Source organism: Rana temporaria, chromosome 1 (assembly GCF_905171775.1).
Source record: "Rana temporaria chromosome 1, aRanTem1.1, whole genome shotgun sequence".
In the NCBI taxonomy this organism is placed as follows: Eukaryota; Metazoa; Chordata; class Amphibia; order Anura; family Ranidae; genus Rana; species Rana temporaria.
This window is the reverse complement of record NC_053489.1, coordinates 5,497,466-5,514,125: the sequence shown is the minus strand read 5'-3', so window position 1 is coordinate 5,514,125 and position 16,660 is coordinate 5,497,466.

The following is a 16,660-nucleotide window of genomic DNA, read 5'->3' as shown; positions in this document are numbered from 1 at the left end:
GACATAACAATTCATATATGTACACACGGGTCATATAGTGGCACATAAATGTAGTTCTAGTGTAATCATATATGGGCATAGATCATGTGGTGACATATTGCAGTACCGGTAATCTATATATATAAAACTCAACGTGTGTGTGTGTGCATGTATGTATGTATGTTCCAGCATCACGTCCAAACGGCTAAAGATATTAACATGAAACTTGGCACACATGTTACTTATATGTCAGCAACAAACATAGTATAGGTGGTTTAACCCTTACCCACCCCCATTTGCCATGGTCGGGGTTTTCCTTTAAAGTCCCATTCAACTCTATGGGAAATACATGTTACTTCATAAATTCCAAACGGCTGTACATATTTCGATAACACTTGGTCACATCTTACTTATATGTCCACTTAAACTATTGGATAGTTAATTTATCCCTTAACTACCCCCATTTGTGAGGGTCGGGGTTTTTGTTTAAAGTCCCATGCAAATCAATGGGAAATGTATGTTCCCACATAACTTCTGTACGCCTGGAGATATTTCAATAATACCTGGTACACATATTACTTATATGCCAAATACAAATATATGACAGTTAAATTAACCCTTACCTACACCCTTATATAAAAGATGGGTATATTTATATTACTATGATTTTCCTCCCCAAAAGGTTAAGATAGGAAGACCGGGCAACGCCGGGTATTCAGCTAGTGTAAACCATAAGTACCGGATATCATACGATCAATTGGAAAAACAAAATTGCTGTATGAAGGTGAAAATTAAACTGGATGTTAGGGACATGACCGCATCCCATAAGGTTGGTGTGTTTTGTGGATCAACTCCACTTCTTCAGGAGCGGATACATAACATGTTCTATGAAAAAGCAAAAATTACCAACATGATCCAATGTAAAGACCCAATAGGGGACTTCCTCAGGGGTCAAAGGTCAGATGTTGAGTGTCAGCTTTTTAAAACCCATATGCGTGGTCACCTGATCTTTGACCCCAGAAGAAATCACATGGTAATGGCGATACGCGTTGGGCAGAGTCAGGTGACATAGCACAGGCAGCACACGGGAGCCACGACCCCGCTGGAGATAGAGATGGAATGCACAGTTTTTATCTTAGATGTGAGTGTATATGTTCAATAAATTCTGTGTGTTTTTAAACACTTCACATTGGGGGCTTGTTTGCTTTGATTGAGGGGAAACGGATAAAAAAATAAGTTACTCCACGCGGCTCACATAAAGCCTCTAGCATAACTCGGAGAGGGGAAAGGAGGAGAAGGACACACATACCCAAGTTGGGGAAGATGAGATCGGACCTACACAGATCTATTATTGAGGTGATCGCAGTGGTGAATCGGTGCCGGGGATTGATGCACATGTATGCCGTATTGAACCCACGTAGGGTGAAGGTTACAGAGGGTCATATTTAAGGAGCACCGTGTGTAAGAAAATTTGTTACAAACATTGAGCTAGATTCACAAACACTTTACATTGGCGTATCTATTGATACGCCGCGTAAGTTGAAAGATGCGCCGTCGTATCTATGCGCGCAATTCAGGGAACTAGATACGACTGAATTTCTGCTTCATCCAACCGACGTAAGTCTTAGTACGCCGTCGTATCTAGGGTGCATATTACACTGGCCGCTAGGAGCGCTTCCGTAGATTTACGCGTATAATATGTAAATGAGCTAGATACACCGAGCTCACAGAGCGCTTACCTTCTTGTAAAGAAAATGGCTCCTTGAATGTGCAGCTCTCTGTTTACAATGACGGGGGATGGATGGATGTCTCCCACATGCCAAACCGAGTCTCCTCCTGATGTCCAGTTATAAAGGCCAAATCTTCAGTGTGTTCCTCGATCATTAGTAGAATAAATGAAAGAAGCTTCTCATGGTGAAGTACGTTTCTAAATTTTTTAATAAAGAATAAAAAATCTGCTTACAAGCGGTGAAATGAATATGTACGGTTCTCACAATACTTCCGGGTGCTGTTCCTGATACTTCCGTCCCTTACATGTTACGCCAATCACGTGGATTCATCAGAGGTGAAGGATTGGTTGAAAGCCTGTATATGTCTCCGTGCAGGCGGCGGCCATTTTGTAGGTTGGTGACAATATCCTATTTCTCATGATATTGGTGTGGACTACTCTGTTATAATATCACAGGCTCCCGGCGGCCATCTTGCTGGAGTAAATGTCTCCGTCCAGGGTGCTGCCATATTGTGGGTGGGTAGCACTGATATAAATCCTATTTAGTGAATAGACAGGCTGCGCCCATATGTACCACTAGTTTCTAGTTAACCCTAGTAGTGCTGCTGGTGATAATAACATATGATGGGCGCTCGATAACTGTCTATAATTAAATACATAAATAACCTCAAAAGTTAATAAAACAAATTAAATAATACATATGGGGCGCAGCCTGCATGGAGACATATACTCCGGCAAGATGGCCGCTGACACACTTCCGTTTTGTATGTATAAATGAACAAATCCATCACCTCTGATGAAACCACGTGATGGGCGTAACATGTAAGGGAGGGAAGTATCAGGAACAGCACCCGGAAGTATTGTGAGAACCGTACATATTCATTTCACCGCTTGTAAGCAGATTTTTTATTCTTTAATAACAATTTTAAAAACGTACTTCACCATGAGAAGCTTCTTTCATTTATTCTACTAATGATCGAGGAACACACTGAAGATTTGGCCTTTATAACTGGACATCAGGAGGAGACTCGGTTTGGCATGTGGGAGACATCCATCCATCCCCCGTCATTGTAAACAGAGAGCTGCACATTCAAGGAGCCATTTTCTTTACAAGAAGGTAAGCGCTCTGTGAGATCATTCCTTGAAGAACTGTTCAGAAGATTTTTGGAAGAACCTGTCTGTATTCATGAAGATTGCCTTTATCACTTGATTTATGGGACTTTAGATTACTTTAGTTTTTTATAGCCATATAGTATATATTATCCGCACTATATGATCCGCATTATATTTAGCACTTGTTGTATTTATTGCGCTTATCACTTTTTTCTTATATTTTACTAATGCAGGATTGGGTTTTTATTTTGATAAGCGCAGCCAACACTTTTCAGTTGTGGGGACACAATATTTTGGTTGTTCGGCTGTCACACAAATATATTTTGACATTGAAGGAGACAGAGCGGGATAATACATACTGTTATTATTTAGTTTAACGAAAGAAACTTGGCAGGGCTGACACCATTCCTTGTTATTTCATTTAACAAATAGAACGGTATTGTCAGTCCACAACAAGAACAGATTGATGGGAATTGTTCTGTGACTGCGTTGTCTTTAACCCTTTCACTGCCAGAGCAGCTTTTGTGTGAAATATTAAAATGCCTGACGATTAGTTAAATCCCCCAAACATTATATATTTTCTGAAAACAAAGACCCTGCAGAATACAATGGTGGTAGTTTAAAATTGTTATGATATGAGAGGAGCTGTTTATCAAATACATATTTTCTGAAAAAAAAAATACAATAAAAGTAATGTTACTGCACACAAATAAAATGCATTACCCAACTTTTTGGTAAAATATAAAATATGGAGTTGTTCCGAGTAAATAGAAACCCAACATGTAAAGCCTTAAATTGTTCATGCCGGTGAAAAGGGAAATGCAATTCCGGAAACAGAAATACTATATAATGTTATTGTGATGCCTTAAAATTCATGTCCTACCAAAACCTTTTATTTTTCTTTGGACAGACACTGTCCAGGGCTCATTAGAGAGATTTCCCCTCACTTCCTGTCCTGCAGATAACATTCTACCAGACAGGAAGAGAGGAAAAATCTGCAATAGGGACAGAAATACAAGACTGACAGGGATTCCAGACTTCCAGGACTTTACTAAAAATTGTGTTTATTTCTGTGCTGCTATTGGAGAGATCCCCTCACTTTCAATGATTGAATGTTATCTGCAGGACAGGAAGTGAGGGGAAATCTGTTTTTGGAGCCCCAGATACCAGTAAAAACCTGACAAAACATATGGAGTCATTAAGGGCCAAACTCATTGAAGGTCCCATTCACACTTGTGTATTGTGGTAACACATAACAATGCATGGCAAAGCCCCTTCTCTATGGGCAGTGCAATGCGGTGTCATTCATTGTGAATTGCCCCCCAATGCATTGTACAGTAGATCCCAACACACAACACACCTCTAGGCTCCATAATACACATACCATGCTCTGCGATGTGCTTCCTTATTTAAAAAAAAGGTATTGTGTGTTTTTTCATCCATTGTGGTACATTGGCAGCTATTCATAATGAATGAATGTGACTATTAACACCCGGCAATGGAACACCTAAATGTGAAGCTAACACATTGAAGGATATACATTGATTTTATATAAATGCTGTGTAACAGACTGAATGAGTCCTGCATATTATCACACATCTCTCCTAAAGACACAGCTCTGTAGATCAGATTGGAAGATTTACACTTCATATTTCACTTACGCTGAACACAGGAGATTTTTAATAAGACTTCCTTCCTCACTCCACACTGACACTGCAGAATGTACAGAGAATATCCCTCCTATAATGATGTCTCCATCCTGAGAATACTTGTACTCAAATGTATAATTCCTCATAGTCATATCACAGCGGTGAGCAGAGTTCTGGGTGTCAGATATGCAGGGGGTCACACACAAAGACAACAAGCACAATATTCTAAGTGGATATCTGAAGACAACATGGCCGAGTCTCTGATAGACTCCAATGAGTTCTTCCTCTTCTCCCTCCTCATCATCATCACTGACAGCAGCCCAGGATCCTGACACTGACTTCATGGCTCAGCTGAAGGCTGTGAGAGTGTCAGGTTTATAAAGAATAATTCTGTTATTTATTACTGATAGACTGGAATATGAATCTGCTTATAGAGCAAGAAAAACAAGGCCAAACATAAAATACACAGAATCCATCTTTGTCAGCACCATAGAAAGTGAAGGTTATAAAATTACCATTATCACATATTGTACATAAAACAGTAAAAATGTGAAGTTTGATGGCCAAGACTGTCATGTTTATTATTATTATTATTATTATTATTATTATTATTATTATTATTATTATTATTATCATCACACTGTATAAATACAGGTGCAGGGAAAAGGTTCAGCAGTTACCATAGATTTGGGGTGAATCTCTGGGATTTGTAAAGTTTGTGACTTTTGGCTGAAAAGTTTCCAGGTTCACCACCAAAATACAGAACAACCTCTAATGCAATGCACACGGAATGGATGAAGGAATGGATGACCTATCGTATCGATGGGTGGGTGGGGTCACAGCAGCTTTATTATCAGTGTTGTTAGGGACAGCTGACACTTCTTTGTAGAGAGAGATTATTATTATTATTAATTTTTATTTTTCATCTGTACATGTCCCCCATGGCAGTGAATATTTCAGAACATTAGGGTGTTACTGCCAACCTGCTCTTTAAGCTGCTTTTTGTTTGAAGACTGCCACTCTATCATTTGAATGACTAAGTGCAAGAACAGTGTGCACACTAAACCACCGCCCATCATTCACCAAACCCCCTATCCCAACTGATAAGATAAAAGTTAGGCATACACCGGTTAGGCCTATTATCCCCAATTAAAATTATCCTCCTGTGGGACAATTTTACATTGCTGTGTGCTGCTTAGTATCCTAATTCCTAATGAGAATTTGAAATCAGTATAGAAAACTTTCCATGTAAGGTGAGCCAAGGTCTCTATATTGACTTGTCTGACTTGTGTGACTTCTACTTTGACAATAAATCTGTGATCCATCAGAAGGTATTGTAGACATGTTTTTTATTTGATATCACATTGTGGTGGTGGGAAGAGGCAAGGTCTACAAGCTGAAAATTTCTGCTGCATAGGTCAAAGGATGTACCAATGACAAAATAATAAAGCTCTCTCTACAGAGGCGCACAGCAACGGCTGCATAGATCTTGCTCTCTGCCAGCACGGGGAAGAATTCACCCAGTACACCCACCATGGCAGCAATTCACGGACAAAGAATGGCAGCCCAGCTCCCGGAGACAATGCAGGACATGACAGGGAAGAAAATTCACCAGCCAAAGCCTTGCAAGCTCACTGAATTCTCTAACAGCTCCAGGTGCGCAGACAGGAAAATAGTGACAGGCTCACCTCACAGAGCGGCGCCTGGAGCCTAACAGTGCATCTCTCATAGAGCAGCAACAGAGGATAAGGACTGCTCTGCTCCAAAGAAAAACAGACCCAGAGAAAGAACCAAGAGTGTAGCATCTTCTCCACACTCCTCACCATCTCACCAGGGCCCAATAATCAAAAAACACCTCACTTTTCAGTAGGCATCAGATGATGATGAGGACCCTGACTGTGGCCAAGATCAAACAGCCACCCTTTCTGCCTTGCCAACCACTAATAACCCTGTTTCTGAAAACATGCTAAAACATATGCTCCTCTCCATACAAAAAGATCTCAGAAAAGATCTTAGAAAATATATCAATACATCCATCTCTCAAATTGATGGACTAGGGGAATGCACAGATACCCTCGAACACCAATTGAGTAAATATGCCACCGCATACAATGAATTGGTTGATACTCACCAACATCAAGCTGAAGAGCTACAACACATAACTACAAAAAAGGCAGATTTAGAGGATCGCTCTCGCAGTAACAACCTCAAAATTAGAGGCATCCGGGAGGCGCATGCACGGCAGCTCCCAAGATGGCCAACGGCTTCTAGAGCTCCACTCCACCACGGCCCTGTAACATCCAGCTCTCAGGGTGCCCCAGCACCCTCACCGGGATAATTCAGTGGGGGAAGCCCCCGGGAATGTGCGGATGTCAACGGCGCCGGCCCGGAGGGACTTGTCACGTCAGATGGCGGCATCTCCCAGCCCCCTCAGCTATGCCAGAATGGCGGCGGTGCAGCAAGGCCTGCATTCGGCAGAAGACACAGAGGATTCCATCGCTGACCAGGACCTGGTTCCTCCGCCATCCCCAGGTACTGATTACCCTCCCTGCCCCAGGCCACATCACCAGCGTCCACGGAATCCCTGCTGTGAAGACTGGGCTCTGGCCCCCCCTCTACCCCCATGCTGGATCCACATACAGGCCTACTGCTGGAGGTCAGTGATGCTGCTGAATCTACTCCTATCCCCACTGACTTTCCATCCATGATGGAAGCTTTTGCGCAAATGCTCTCCAAAGCCCTAGCCCTTAATGCAGCCCAGATTACTTCATCCATCCATCCGAATCTGCGGCAAATTGAGATGAGAAAAAGGCTGATCAATCAGTGGCTCAAATTAATCAAAACACAGCCAGGCTGCAAGATGTTCAGGATAAATTAGAAACTGCCTTTGCAAAGATCGATGACCTCGAGAACCGATCAAGATGCTATAACTTTAGGATCAGGGGGCTCCCCGAATCGGAGAAGGAGGTGCAGGCAGCTGTGAAATCTTTAAAAAAAAGCCTTATCCCAGATATTGCTGAACACTGTCTGGAGCTAGACATAGCTCACAGAGCCCTGCAACCCCCCCGCTCAGATGGCCTCCCCAGAGACATCATAGTGAAACTTCACTATTATTCAGTAAAGGAGGAAGTGATGAGGAAATCTAGGAAGTCGGATAACCTAACTCTGCATGGACACAAAATTCAGATTTTTGCCGATATTTCCCTATACACGGTGCAGAAAAGGTGATCACTTAAACCGTTACTGCAGCTTCTGATGGAGAAGGAAATCACTTATAGATGGTCTTTCCCCCTCCGCCTGAACATTTCCTACAAGAACAAAAGCTTTGGCTTCTCTTCTCTGGCTGAGGGTGAGCGCCTTCTGATACATCTAGGGATTCTATCCCAGGACCCCCCACCCATGCAGACCGGCAGAAGCAATCCAGCCTCTACAAAGAGACCCCCGCCAGCACACCTGACTGAAACAAGGCTCCAAACACTCCAAGGAAAATCTCCCGCCTTGATGGTCTTTTCCCCTTTATCAGATCAGGGATCTGATCTGTGACGTTTCCACTCTGTCTACATTTTGGTGTGACTTCTCCGCTCCTTCCCCTTTTGAGGGTTCCCGTTGGAGCTGAAATCCTGCCTACAGTGACTCGACTAATGTTTTATTTAACCACTTTCATTTTGCTGGTTGCTCTGCTGTGCCTTCTCTCCTGGACTGGGGTAGGGGTGGGTGGTTTTTGCCCATTCTATGCTCAGGGAACTTGCACGGGTGCCGGACCGCCTATTGTGGTCTTTCCCCTTTGGCGTTCTGTAGGTTCCCTGTGTGGAATCTCTCTGTTCTCAATTGTTTTGCATTGACAATTTTTTCTCTCGTATTAAAGTAACTGTTCTGATGTTGAAAGTGTTTTACTGACAGGATCCTCTGAACAACCGGCTGAGGTGACACCTCCCGTTTGTCAGAGGATGGTTTATAAGATGCCCCGGGGGTGTCCCCCATACTGGGCTGACTGTAACGGTTTGCTCTCCATTCGTTTCCTGCTCTCCCCACGTGGTCCATGGCGCTTTGAGTGGGGGCTGGTCGGGGGGCGGGATTCGGAGGGTGTGTCTGGTGTCTTTAGTTTAATACTTTGTGTTAATTGTTGGGGCGCTCTGTTCTTTTGCTCATCGTAGGCTCAAGTTCGAGCCTTCAGTTCAATCATTTTTTTGGGTGGTTGGGCTGTGGTGGACCCAGTGCACCTCATTTTAGGACCGGGAGAGCGCCTATTGTGCTCCTAGGTTCTTTCACGGATTCCCTATAACCAGGGAATTCCGGGCCTCTCAGGTTGGAGGGTAGGAGATGGCTAGTCCATCCTGATCCCTGGCCGGGAGGGGGTCAGGGGACCCCCAGGTTCATTGTTCTTATGTATTCACTTTGATAGTCAAGTTATTATTTTTGGTTTGCAATTATGTAACCAGCTTCTCTTTCTTCCTCTCTTTTTTCACACCTTTTCTCCTTCCTTTCCTTGTGACTGTTTGTCTGAGTCTCCACGGATTCCGCAGCTGTCACCGGCCTCACATCCCAGGGCCTGGGTATCCGCCATCTTCGCACTTCAGTCATCCTGGTGAGTCCCGCTCTCTAGATCAAGGTGAGCCTCGATTTTTTGTTCTAGTCCTACCCACTCTGATCCATGTCTAATGCACATCCTTCTACACCCTCCCTCAAGATTATCTCCCATAATGCTCAGGGTCTTAACTCTCCCGCAGGAACTCTCCCGCAGGAAACTTTTCCAGCAATACCACTTCATGCATGCAGACATTCTCCTGTTACAGGAAACCCACTTCCCAGCCACGTTTAAACCCGCATTTCTCCATCAGCGTTACCCTCAATTTTTCTTAGCTTCGGCAGATAACAAGACTAAAGGCGGTGGCCACCTGCTTTGCTAAACACATTAATCTCTCTCAACCGGAGACTGTTGTTGACCCACAAGGGCGCTACATCCTGGTTTCTGGTCACATTGACAGAGAGCTGTACACCTTTGTCTCATACTACACCCCCAATAAACTACACAAATTGCTAGCGCATCTCAAGGAGACTCTAACACCGCCTTCGATTTCTCGCTTGACAAATCAAGGGATAAGAAACCGATACCCAAGGGTCCCTCCAAACAAAGCGTTAAAATTGCTAAACTGTTAAACTCTGCAGGGCTGATTGCTTTCTTCTGTGGAATTCAAGAGATACATGTGATAAAATAAATAAAAAAGTAACAAATAATAAAGACAAAAAAGTAACTAAACTGATGAGAAATAAAGACTTGAGGCAGGTGGGCGGAGCCTAGTGGGTCGGTCATGCCTGACTAGAGCTCCGCACCGTGACTGGAAAAGACCCGCAAATAACGGAGGAACGGAGCTGGTGAGAGCCGGGAAAACCGCAGGAAAGGCTAACTGAAGGGTGAGAGAACATTTTGACACCAAAATGGTGTTAAATGGCACAAAAGGCAGAGGGAAAGCACATAGCAGCAGCGGCGCTCAGCATCCTAAGAGCACTGCTCTGAAAAAGGCCCCAGTCTCCTCAGATGCCCTCACCTCAGGAAAATCTAAATCCACCTCAGCTAAAGCATCTAAACAGATGGCTTCCCTGAGGAGCACCGCCACAGACAGTGAGGAGGAGGATGTAGCGCAGGATGGTACCTCACAAATAACTCAAGGGACAGCGGTCCCTAACAGCATAATGAGACAATTTGAGAAAATGCTTCACAAGGCACTGCAGAATACCTCAGATCAGATTACAACTAAGCTCACTAAAGAAATCAGAGAGCTTGGTAATCGCACGGATGCTCTTGAGTCTAAAGTGGACGAAATAGAAATTTTTACTCAGGACTGCATATCTGAAATTGAAAATCTTAAGGAGGAGAACTTAACACTGCAGAGTAAGTTGGAGGAATTTGAGAACCGCGCCAGGAGGTCTAATTTAAGATTTAGAGGTATACCTGAATCCATCATTGATCTGAATGGCACAATGTTAGCGCTGTGCCAGGAAATATTGCCTGGGATACCAGCTGACAGGCTGGAAATGGACAGAGTCCACCGCGCTTTAACTCAGAGGAAAGCTGATGGTCCCCCGAGGGACATCATAGCTAAATTTCACTTCTATAAGACTAAAGAGCTAATCCTTCAGAACACCAGGGAGAAAAACAAGCTCTCTTTTCAGGGACACGACTACCAAATCTTTGCGGACATATCGCAACTCACAATCAATAAGAGAAGAGCAATGAGACCCCTATTACAGGAATTGCAGCAACGCCACATTAGGTACCAATGGGGCTTCCCCTTCTCCCTGCGCTTTACTTATCAAGGCACGAAAATTGTGTGCAGGACCCCAGAACAGCTTCACCAAGCACTGATTGACTTTAAAATAATAGAGACCCCACCGACAACGACAGCTGCACGAAGAAGATCGGCATCTAACTCCCCACGCGATAGCTCACCGCAACAAAACCAGGGCAACGGTATTCAACAGCTGCATAAGTGTGGCAGATTCGTGGAACAACAGCAGGATCAAGAAGACACGATGGACTGATACCTAAGAGCTTATGCATTTACTTACCTACATGGCACACCGACTTGAATCCTTTCTGCAGATGTACCATTTGAATAGAGCAGCAGCTCTGGACTCTGTCATTTAAATGTATTTACTTTCTCTATCTTTCTTTCTCTCTTCTCTTTCCACATATCACATATATGCCATAAGATCTAAGGCCATACATGTCGCCATCAAAAGCAATAGATGCTCCTAATCCCTTCAATGTAGGTCTATCTCACTGCTTCTCCCCTTCAGAGGGCTAGTAAGCATAGTATACAGATTGAATCCCACCTTACATATCTCTTTTCTCACTTTCCTCTTACTTTATCTAATTTTCCTCAGAGCTTCCTATATCAACTATCATCCAGTCCACTATTACCATTAGTCAACTACCCTCTGTGTTGCCTGGGATCAGACAGTCCCACGATAACCCTTAATATTAAGCAGAATGGAGGGATCCCCATAGCGTTTAATGCCCACAAGGAAGAATGTCACAGCATCCACTCCCCCTCCTTCCTAAAAGCTGGACATCTTCCCCTGACAGGTTATCTCACCTAGCTAACTACTTGTATATATTTATAGTTCTTTATACATAGTATCCTCTCGGGATACTTGCAAAAATGTTTTAGGCAGCGGGTCTCCAGGGCACCGAACCCACTTGCGCCACCATTGGTTCCCCTCTGGTCTCCGCAACCACCTGCGAGGATCAGACGTGGACCCCCTTTTCCCCTGATCGGGTTCTCCCTCCCCAATCACGGGCCAGATTTGTATGCACGTTGTTTGTTGATTTGTGCATTGTTTTCTTCATTTATAACGTTTTGTCTTTTTCTTTGAAGGCTATCGTTCTCAGTTACCCCCCCCTTCCTCCCCCTCCCCAGTCTGCGGGGCTCAGTTCGGGATGTCGATGCGCAGGACACCAAGGTAAGAAGCACATGATGGTTAGGCTACCATGGCTCCCCTAAATGTATTAACCTTGAACGTGCAGGGCTTAAACATACCGCAGAAACGAGTTAAAGCTTTCAGATACTTCCAAACCAAGAAAGCGCACATTTTATGTTTACAGGAGACACATTTCACCCCTAATACGACCCCTAAGTTCTTCCACGCCTCCTACCCACAGGTTTACACTGCATCAGCCCAATCCAAAAAAAGAGGTACCCTTATAGCATTTCACAGATCTACGCCATTCACTATTAAATCAGAAATCATAGACCCCGAGGGCCGATATCTCATCCTAACTGGTCATTTATTGGACAACGCAATAACAGTAGTCTCATACTATGCACCTAATTTAAATCCCCTACCATTTATGTCGCATCTCCTGCAAGTAGTAAACGCACATAAATTTGGGTCCATCTTCATCTGTGGACACTCTAATCAAGTTCTCCTCCCTTTTCTTGACAAAACGCCCTTTTCCCCGTCCCACCAGAATAAATGGAACCTTTCCAGCCTACTGGCAAAATATAATTTAGCGGATTCATGGAGGGAAACAAACCCCACCAAACGTGGTTATACCTATTACTCGAACCCCCATAAATCGTCTAGCCGCATAGACCATATATTTCTGTCGATTGGCATGCTGCCAGAAGTCCTGGACTCAAGCATCATTCCAATTCCGTGGTCCGACCATAATGCAGTCCTCACTGTCCTATCCTCTATGATCCCCAAAAAACAAGACCCGACATGGTATTTACCTGACATTATTCTTAAACATCCCTCCTATAGGACAATAATAGAACAAGATTTAGACGAGTATATAACACTTAATACATCACCCGATGTCTCCTCGCTTACGCTCTGGAAGGCACACAAACCAGTGCTACGGGGGAAAATACAAAGGCAAATGGGGATCCTTAAAAGGGAGCGGAAACAATTATTCCACAAATTAGAGAAAGAACATGAGACAGCCTTCATGGCCTTCCAACACAGTCACACACCCGTGACAAAAGCCCGGCTGGACAAAGCACGAACGGAATTAGACCTATTTCTTACGGACACGGCTGATAAGATGATACTTAGGCGCAAACACTCTTTCTATAATAAAGCCAATAAATCAGGCACTCTTCTTGCGAGATCGCTCAATTCCATCAATAAAAACTATAAACCGATACATCTTAAAACAACAAATGGCAACTTCTCTAGTAACCCAGTCAAAATTGTGCAAAAATTTTGCACACATCTTAAAAAACTGTACACAGAATCAAACTCTTTTAGCGAAAGGGAAGCGGATGCCTTTTTTACCAATTTGCAATTGCCTCGACTAAATGAATCACACAAAAATTTGTTGGATGCACCAATCACGCAAGAAGATGTCATGTGCGCCATTAAAGAGCTAAAATTAAATAAACGTCCGGGCCCAGATGGATTCACCGCGAGATACTATAGAACGTTTAGTAATCAACTTTCCCCAATGATGGTGGTGGCCTTCAATGATTTATTGAGCCAGAAATCCTTTAGGCAGGAGTCCCTCACAGCCACTATCTGCATGATACCCAAGCCACACTCTGACTCAACCCTATGTGACAACTACCGTCCGATATCCATGCTAAACACAGACGTGAAGTTACTCGGTAAAATATTGGCCAATAGGCTAAACAAAACAATAGGATCCTTGATTCACCGGGACCAAGTATGCTTCATGCCCAGCAGGCAAGCAGGCGATAACATCAGGAGAGCAAGCCTGTTGGCATGTATAGCTAAAAAAAGGAAGATCCCTGCCTGTTTTCTCTCTTTGGATGTCAGACAGGCATTTGACTCAGTCTCATGGGCGTATATGGAATTTGCACTGAAAAAATGGGGCTTCGGCCCCAACTTTATAAGCTGGGTTCTGCAACTTTATCGAAACCCGAAAGCATATGTGAAATATGCAGGCTACAAGTCGGAAATGTTTGATATCCAAAGGGGGACCAGACAGGGTTGCCCGTTATCCCCGTTACTGTTTGCCCTTCTGATTGAGCCCCTAGCCCAAAAGATAAGACTTGACCCCAAGGTGCTTGGTATTGAATTAGGGGGAGTAAAGCATAAGTTATGCCTTTACGCTGATGATATTTTGTTGTTTCTTTCCTCTCCTCAAGTCTCGGGGCACAACTTACTCCCAATCCTGCATCAATTCGCGTCAATCTCTGGTTTGGCAATAAATCCCAAAAAATGCCTAGCACTCAACATCTCCCTTTCTCATACAGAACTATCGGCCGCCAAAGTGGGCCTCCCATTCGAATGGCCAGTCAAAAGCATCCCGTACCTGGGAGTACACTTGACCGCTGACGTCTCAAATCTTTATAGCTGTAATTATCCAGCTCTCCTGAAGCAGCTGACAAACTTAATGAAATCCTGGACACAACTCCCTCTTTCTTGGTTTGGAAGAGTCTCAGCCATAAAAATGACCATTTTACCCAAACTCCTGTACCTCTTTAGAGTGCTTCCTATACCAGTACCTGCACATTTCCTGCGGATTGTCCAAAGACGAGTTTCCTCCTTTGTCTGGGGGCCCTCCAAACCTAGGATCAAACCACAAATCTTACACCTCCCAAAGACAGCCGGGGGGCTTGGTTTCCCCAATTTTGCAAAATACTATCAAGCCGCGCAATTAGCTATTCTGACTAAATATCACGCCAAGCAAGAAGCACCGATCTGGGTGTCAATTGAAGCAATAGAAAGTGATCCCATCTCAACCTCGAATTTGTTATGGGTCACCCCAAAACAACGGAAACACATAAATAATCCCATCACAAAACACACATTATCCCTATGGGACAAAGTAAAAAATAAACATCTCCTGATGTCCCCTTTAACCCCCCTGCTGTCTTTCATCAAAAACCCTGCTTTTTACCCAGCCTGGGTCTCCCCTAAATCCTTTACAGAATGGGTGGATCGAGATTGTACACAGAAATATAGGTTCTTCGACTCGACAACAATAATCCCCTTCCCATCCTTGAACAAATTGTATGGAATACCCCCCAAGGAAATCTTTCGATATCTACAGATAAAGAATTTCTTCCAACCCACAGCATGTACGACAATAGTCAACAACCGACTATCTGCTTTTGAAACCATATGCAATAATGACCCGCACGCTAGAAAAGTTATATCCACATTGTACCTCCTTCTGCTCTCGAACTCTAGCAATAACAAAATACCATATGTCCATAAATGGGAAGAAGATTTGGGAGAGGAGCTGAGTTCGGAGGAATGGGGTCAAATATGGAACAATACCAAAACAATGTCGATTAACGTTCTAGCGGCAGAAACAAACTTTAAGGTACTTTCCAGGTGGTACTTGGTCCCTTCTAGGGTAGCCAAATTCTCGAGTAACTACTCAGAATTATGCTTCAGAGATTGCGCAAATAGGGGGACTTACTTTCATACCTGGTGGTTGTGCCCGATAGTTCAGAAATTCTGGTCAGAGATATTTAAAATAATTAATGTACTCACAAATAAAACGATCCCCATGGACCCAAAAACGGCCTTACTTAACCTAAAACCGGTTAATGTCCCGCACGTTCACTTTACTTTGACAAACCAGCTTCTAACGGCAGCTAAACAGACTATAGCGAAAGCCTGGAAATCTCCAAACTTACACTTGAATGAAGTTATTAACAGAATGAACGTTGCTATGGTATATGCCAAGATGTCTGCTATTGAAGCTGACACAATCACCAGATTTGAAAGCGTATGGAAGCCCTGGCTGGATTATGTAACACAAAACACATTTAATGGAGAAGTACTCAAGTCATGGTAGCCCAGTCATCTAGTTGGTGTCCGGCTCATTGATATGCACAAGGTTGGTAGACTCCTGTTCTGACCCCGCAGACCCCTCTTTCCCCCCCCCCCCCCCCTTTTTTTTTTTTTTTTTTTTTTTTTTTTTTTTTCTCTTCCTTTTTACTTCCTTTTTCCATTTCCCTCACATCTTCTTCTACTCACCCAAGACCGATTTTCTTTCTTTTTTTCCCTTAAAGCGGGGGTTCACCCTGTTAAAAAAAAAAAATGTTTTTTTTTTATTAGACCATTACATTCGGCATCGTAGCGCGAGCTACGGTATGCCGGTCTTACATTTTTTATCCCCGTACTCACTGTGCTATGGCTCATTGAAGATTCCGGGGAATGGGCGTTCCTATGGTGAGAGAAGGTGATTGACGGCCGGCCCTGGCACGTCACGCTTCTCCGGAAATAGCCGAAATAGGCTTGGCTATTCACGGCGCCTGCGCATAGCCTGTGCGCAGGCGCCGTGAAGAACCGAGACCTACTCCGGCTGTCTTCGGGGAGCGTGACGTGCCAGAGCCGGCCGTCAATCATCCTCCCTCTCCATAGGCACGCCCATTCCCCGCGGGAGTCGGATTCTTCAATGAGAGATAGCACAGTGAGTACGGGGATTAAAAATTTAAGACCGGCATACCGTAGCTCGCGCTACGATGCCAAATTTAATGCTATAATGATGGAAAGGAGGGTGAACTACCGCTTTAAGCACCCATCTTTACCATACTAATTAGATGTATAAGGATAGTCATGAAGTAACTTAGTAAATTTGTAGTCAGGAAGCCTTAGAAGAAGCAAAGTATGCTATAGATCCTAGGGCCAGTAGCACTTAGCCACAATTCCTGGACTGTTATTAGTTTTTAGTATAGACAGGTTTAACACCTCTATGCTCCTG